Below are 6,726 nucleotides of genomic sequence, written 5' to 3'. Positions count from 1 at the left end.
CAACCCTGAACGATTGCCCGCTTCGCATGCTGCTCCTCATCGCACAACCCCTGAACGATCGCCCTCTTGCGGATGCTGATCACCATCGCACCCTTTCACGCGATCATTCACCTGCGCATGCTGCTCGCCATCGCACAACCCTGAACGATTGCCCGCTTCGCATGCTGCTCCTCATCGCACAACCCTGAACGATCGCCCTCTTGCGGATGCTGATCACCATCGCACCCTATCACGCGATCATTCACCTACACATGCTGCTCGCCATCGCTTACCGCCAGCGATCTTCTTCACCTACGCGGCAGCACGATCCCTCGCCGTCACGCCCATTCGCCTGCGCGCCCGCGCGATCGCTCGCTCCGCGCGATCGCTCGCCCGCGCGATCGCTCGCCTGCGCGCCCCGCGCGATCGCTCGCCTGCACGCCCTCGCGACCGCTCGCCTGCGCGCCCTCACGACCGCTCGCCTGCGCGCCCGCGCGACCACTCGCCTGTGCGCCCGCGCGACCATTCGCCTTTGCGCGACCGTTCGCCCTCGCGCGGACCATAGTTCGCGGCGAATTCCACAGCCGGTGGTAGCAGCAGGGACGCGTGCTCCTAGGCGGCACTCGGGATCACCTCCATCCAAGCACAGGTTGGTAGTGCAGGACGAAGACAGGTCAGTACAGCATTCTTCCCACCTTCTTTTCAGGCAGGAACCGTCGTGTCCTCTCCAAAGGATCGCCCGATCCCTTTCACCTTAGCGAGGATTTCGGACTCTGTGTCCTTGGAGCAGCAGACATGGTTTGATCCGCTGGCACGGGCGTTAATGAGGTTTATGAAACCAGCACTCACCGGCCAGGGTAACAAACCAGCGGCTGTCTCTCCTACGCTGAAGAGAAAGAGAGGAGTGGACTTCGTGGTGACTTCCCCCAGGGCGAAGTTGGTTCCCAAGAGGTCGGTCTCGAGGGGTCCCCTCTCCTGCACTAGTACTCTCTCCTTCTCCCGCCCTGGAAGGATTTTTGGCGGGGGGGGCTTTCCGTTGAAGATTTCTCCATCGGACAAGGGGTGACTGCTTACCTCTTCCTCTGGGAGCTTACCAGGTTCTTTCCCTCCTCGGTTACGGCCCGAGGTTTGGTTCAAGGAAGCTACAGGAAGATCAAGGGTACTTTCCTCCTCTCGAGCTCAGGCACCTTGGCCTTTCGTCGTTAAGTATCTACTTGCGGACAAGCTCGATGTTGTACCATCTGGACGCACTGACTGAAGGCTTCCTTCGGGTGTCTCATCTGTGGAGGTCAACGACCTCAGACACCCTTCCATCCTTGAGAAGAGTTTTGTCTTTGCCCAAGGACAGAGACTTAAACATCTGCTGTGCGGAGTAAATCGACTTCCGGTTTCACTCCTCCAAGGCGCTTTCTTCCAGACTCTGCAGGGCTCCAGCTCCCTTTTCTTTCAACCACGTCGGCCTAAGTTATCGGCTACGACAACTGGGACAAGGTGTCCAATTGCAGTTTCCTCCTGTCAGGAACAGATGGCACGGGAGACTCCCCCGGGGGGGGCATAGTCCTAAAAGGAGTTCACGAACTCTAGGATTGCAGGTTTTTTCGCCGGGGAGGATGCTTAAGGTTACTCATCCGAATGACAGCTTCCCGATGCCCATTCCCGCACAATCTCTGTGAGTAGCCAAGGATATCGCGCCTGCCGTCTCTGTCAGCGAATTCAGTGTCTCTGAACCTCTATGCCATAGCATCAGCAGAGTTGCCCGGTTGGGCAGAATGATCCATACCTTAGGCGAAGGTCTTCCTTAGGATCATCGACGGCTTCACCCCCGGCCCCCTCAGTCGATCCTTTCTTGTAAGGAAGGATCTGAGAGGGGACGTCCATAGTCGACCTCTCAGCCCTGATCAAGTTTGTCGAACAAACTTCGGCCAGCGTAGACCAGCAGAATCGATCAGACTGGTAACGAGGCGACAGGACTCCTTTAACCCTGGATCGGAAGGACGGGTACTTTCAGTTTCCATTCCATCCATCTTCCAGGGTGCTCGTCGAATTCAGCCTAAACTGCAAGTATTCCTGCTTATGATGCAGTGTGGCTATCCCGCCGTGGCATAGCAGGTTTGTTTCCCCAGAGAACTCTCCCTGCCTTCCTCTTGGCCGCTCAGGTGCAGACTTCCGCCTCCTCTGCTGTTTGGAGGGCTGGTCAACTCCGGTAGGCTCGGGTTTCGACCTGATTCAGCGCCCGGGAAAAGCTTCCGAATGCTGACCATGAGTGTGGGCTCATGGTATTTTGCTTGGAGCCTTCTCTTCCTCTGCCTCAACATCTGGAGTATCTGGCCATGATATTGAGTCAACCGCCTTACCACGTTGGAAACCCCGCTTCTCGTCCGTCCAGCGAGGTTAAGCAACGTCGGTACTTGGATGGGTGACCACCTGGGGACGCCAGATTCTGTTACCACATCCTCCGAGCCTTCCTTTCGGTTCACCGTGGCAAGACTGAGGAGAGTCGCAGTACCTGTTCTCAGTCAAGCAGAGTTTTCAGCCCTACCTTGGAACGTTTCCTAGTTCTTCTTTCCTCATTGACCCGTTTATAGTCCGAACGGTCGCCTCAGGATAAGTTCCATGTGGGGCGATCCAAGTTCCGGTGGCTTCAGGCAATGTTTAACCGGACTCCCTGGCCCTATGGGACCAGCGGAACTATTAAACCTGCAATGGGTGTTGACCTATGGAGCCTCTTGATGGTAGTGGATATTCTCATCCTTTCCCCACATTCTTGATGCGGTTCTCGGACTCGTCAAAGGAAAGGGGGGGGGGGGCATGTTCCGGTCCAGGCCTATGGTCAAGACCTGAAGGATACCTCTCCATCATTCAGGCAGGCTTAAGGGCCTTAGTCTGGCCCCTCTTCAGATCCTACCCGCTCCTGCCAAGTCGCCCCGTTGCGTGTCGACTTCATGCTAACCAGCAGGGGACGCATTTTCACACCTTCACATCTTGCAGTAGAGATATCGGGATGATTGAGATTCTCTCAATTCCACCATCGGCTCTCTCATTCCAGGCAGGGGAATGTCTCTCTCAGACTATCCGAGCAGAGCCTCATAGAGAGAGTGTACCTAGGGGTCTTTGACCTTGGGTAACCAGCAAGTGCTGGTCTGGGGGACCTGATCGCGACAGCTTGGAACCTCAAGCTTCCGCTAGTTTTCCCCCCAGTCTCAGACCCCGAGACTCTGGCAAGATGCATTCCGGTGATGGTGGGACAACTTCGACGCCTGCGTCTTCCCTCCTTTTTGTCTGCGGACAATGGGTCTCAACAAAACCAGGTTGTCTGTCAACCTTTCAATGGGAGAGCTCCACTGGGACTATGTGCAGAACGGTTTCTGGACCCTCTGCTTCCCCTGACGGAACTCCCGGGAGAGCTTCTCCCACGGCGCAGACTACTCAAGCAACCACACTGCGACATCTCTCCCGAACCGGGGCGTCGCTTCGGCTTCATGCCTGGAGACACTACGCTTCCTCCTCTAGAAGAGACAACCCGCTACAGTCGCGGTACGGAGGTCGCGTCATCTGCGATAGTCATCCACAGGGGTCTCCCAGGCAAAGTGAAGAGTCTAAGGTGGTTGGTGCCGTGGGAGATATACTTCTTCCCGTGAGGCCTCTTCTCCAGCAATAACGGTCTTATTGCCTTTCGGCGGGAGGAAACTCCTTTCCGCTCTTGGCAATGAAGCCTGTCGCTCAGCCTTTCCCTGACCTTCAGGCTTAAAGGAATAACTTTTTCCTGCCCGCTGGATCTATCCTCGCTCATGCGAAGCTACGATCGTCCCTGCCCTAGTCGGAGGAAGACCTCCAACTTGGAGCATGGCTCGGACTTTTAGTCCTTTAAGAGATCTTCTCAAGACCCTTTTACGACAGGCCTCGGATTGTATTCCGCCCTGGGTCTTCTGCTCACTCTGGCCACGGCCAGTGTGTGAGCAATCTTCTTGGTCTCTTACTACTCCCCCCCTTTCTAAGGAAGAGGGGAAGGCAACATTCAGGCTCGCTCCTGAGTTGTTGGCTAGACTCAGAATCTGAGGGTCCCGACCCTTCGGTCCGATTCATTCAAGATTTTGAGTCTCCATTCTGTGTCTGATGTCCCAAGACCTTCTCTTTCTTGCCAGTACAGGAATCGAGAGGTTAGCGCTGGGAACAGCTGCAGTTTGGCCTCAGTTGCAGCCGATTTGGGAACACAAGGAGGACATGGGGGGGAGAGTCACCAGTATACCTCTTCAGCCCGGACTCAAGGACATTCATCTCGACCTGTCTTCAGACCCTCCCCCCGTCACGTCGCCCTACAGCACGATGTTGGATACATCGCAACGTCCCTCGCCTTCGAGTAATACTACTCTGTGACGCAGGTGCTACAAGCTGGAGTCTGGAAGCGTCTGATGACCTTCGCAGCCCCGCTTCCTGCAGGGCGTGACCCACAGGAGTCTCGATACGTTTTCTATCGCTCTGTGGTGGCTACACAACAGCTGGTCTAACCTCAGGCTCCTTTTTTGGACAGGTAGCAGAAGGTTGAGGGCATTGTTATCAGGTTTTAGTCTGCATGAACGAAAGAAGTATGTCTGGCCCTTACTTCTTTCTTCATCATCCCCTCTACGGGGAAGCAGCATCCTGGTCTCTGCATAGCTGACCCTCGAACCTCTGCAGGTAAACCATGCTTCCTTGTGTTCCGAGTATTGAGTCAATACTGTCGCGTCCCCCATACCCTGACGAGGTGGTATTGGGAACGTCTTAACCCAGAGTTCCTTCTGGAACTCCAGGTCAACTGCCTAAGACGGGTCACACTTCTTCCTTCACACACAAGCTTACGTAGGCCACATGGTTCCTTGCGGTGCAAGGAAACTTGTGAGGTGCAGGGGACTCCTTTTCTCGAGTGCGACTCACTCGGATTCTGAGTCCCCGGGTAAAGCCAAAGCCAGTATGGCTGGGGACTTTCCACCCTTCCTAAGGGATAAGTCACCCTTTGTAAATAGCGTGGTTTGTATTTCGGTTACGGAACAAATGACAAATTCGAAGATAATTTGTATTTTTCCTAACCATACAAACCTTAGCTATTTACACATATTTGCCCGCCAGCCCTGTCCCCCAAGACAAGTCCTACCTCTAAGTGAAAGTGAGTATTCACCTGTGTGTGAGGGGGGAGGAGGGGTAGCTAGCTACCACTCCCCTACCCCCCCCGCTAACTAGCGCGGGGGGTAATACACCCTCGTTAAATTCTAATGGCTCGCCATTTCAGCTACGCTAAAAGTAATACCCTTTGTAAATAGCTAAGGTTTGTATGGTTAGGAAAAATACAAATTATCTTCGAATTTGTCATATTTACAGTACGTACGTAAAGCAATCTCTCTCTCTCTCTCTCTCTCTCTCTCTCTCTCTCTCTCTCTCTCTCTCTCTCTCTCTCTCTCTCTCTCTCGTAAATTGATTTTTTTTTGTTTAAAATTTACATTTACAGTACGTACGTCTCTCTCTCTCTCTCTCTCTCCTCTCTCTCTCTCTCTCCTCTCTCTCTCTCTCTCTCTCTCTCTCTCGTAAATTGATTTTTTTTGTTTAAAATTTACATTTACAGTACGTACGTAAAGCAATCTCTCTCTCTCTCTCTCTCTCTCTCTCTCTCTCTCTCTCTCTCTCTCTCTCTCTCTCTCTCTCTCTCTCTCTCTCGTAAGTTGTTTGTTTTCCTGCTTTGCTACGTACAATATGTACTGTACAGTACTACTGTATGGTTTTATATAGATACGGTAAATTATATTTGTAAGGTAACATATTTTGTAAATGCTTTTACTGTAAATACTGTACTGTATCATTATTTATCACTTTCATCATGCGCGTTAAATGCCTTGTTTGTTCTGAGCGTGGTTGTTTACTGAGCGTACAGTACTTTATGACGCCGTCGTTTCAGGCGGCGTCATAAAGAAAAACATTTCATTTGGAAGTCCTAAGAAAAATTAAGTAAAACATTGGTAATAACAAAATCAACATACTGTATAATCAATATAATCGATGCAAAAACTAACCTATACATATATGTGTAAATTAAATGAGTTTGTTTCTTCATTATGATCAGAGATGAACGTAATCAAAACATTGGTTGCCATTTTTTTATCGTGCTTTTTAGGTGTTTAGGAAATGCATGATATAAAATCGCCTTTAATATTTGTGCCTGTTTTAGTTTAGGGTGCTGTAGTACATGCATTAAGTGTTCTGTACATTAAAGGGTAGTTTGTTAACAGTACTACGTACAAGGGAAGGTTTTAAAAGTCCGAATATACATGTTAAATAAATAGGTAAATATGATGTCACTACTTCGCGGATTTTCACCTATCGCGGCCGGGTCTGGAACCTATCTACCGCGATAAACAAGGGTTCACTGTATACTGAAAAATATTACCTATATCAAATTAAGTAAATAATGATGAGAACTGGCTGTTGAACAAAGGAAAGCTGTATTTACAGATGGTGACAACAATAATACCTATGCTTATTAATTCAACATGAGAGATCCCTCTCAAAAGAATAATTATGGAGAAATAGAGCCTTAATTAAAAAAGAAAACCTTCAAGACTGAATGACATGCAATGAAAATATAATAATGATAAGATAACAGTAGAAATGCAATGAGAGATTACAATCTGTAAAGGTGCTGATCTACTTGGTTTGATGGCTAGTCAGGTGAGGATCTCCCTTTGAGATGTGTGTAAAGCTTATGACTGAAGGAAAGGCAAA

General features: G+C 50.6%; 1 protein-coding gene across 2 annotated transcripts in view; it reads left to right on the top strand.

The window, feature by feature from the left end:
- Nucleotides 1–6,726, top strand: part of Taf12 (TATA-box binding protein associated factor 12) — a 109,260-nt gene that overhangs the window by 61,521 nt on the left and 41,013 nt on the right. The window lies entirely within an intron of this gene.

This window comes from Palaemon carinicauda, chromosome 7 (assembly GCF_036898095.1).
Source record: "Palaemon carinicauda isolate YSFRI2023 chromosome 7, ASM3689809v2, whole genome shotgun sequence".
Lineage (NCBI taxonomy): Eukaryota > Metazoa > Arthropoda > Malacostraca > Decapoda > Palaemonidae > Palaemon > Palaemon carinicauda.
Note: the sequence above shows the minus strand (reverse complement) of the source record. Positions and strands in the feature narration are given on the sequence as shown.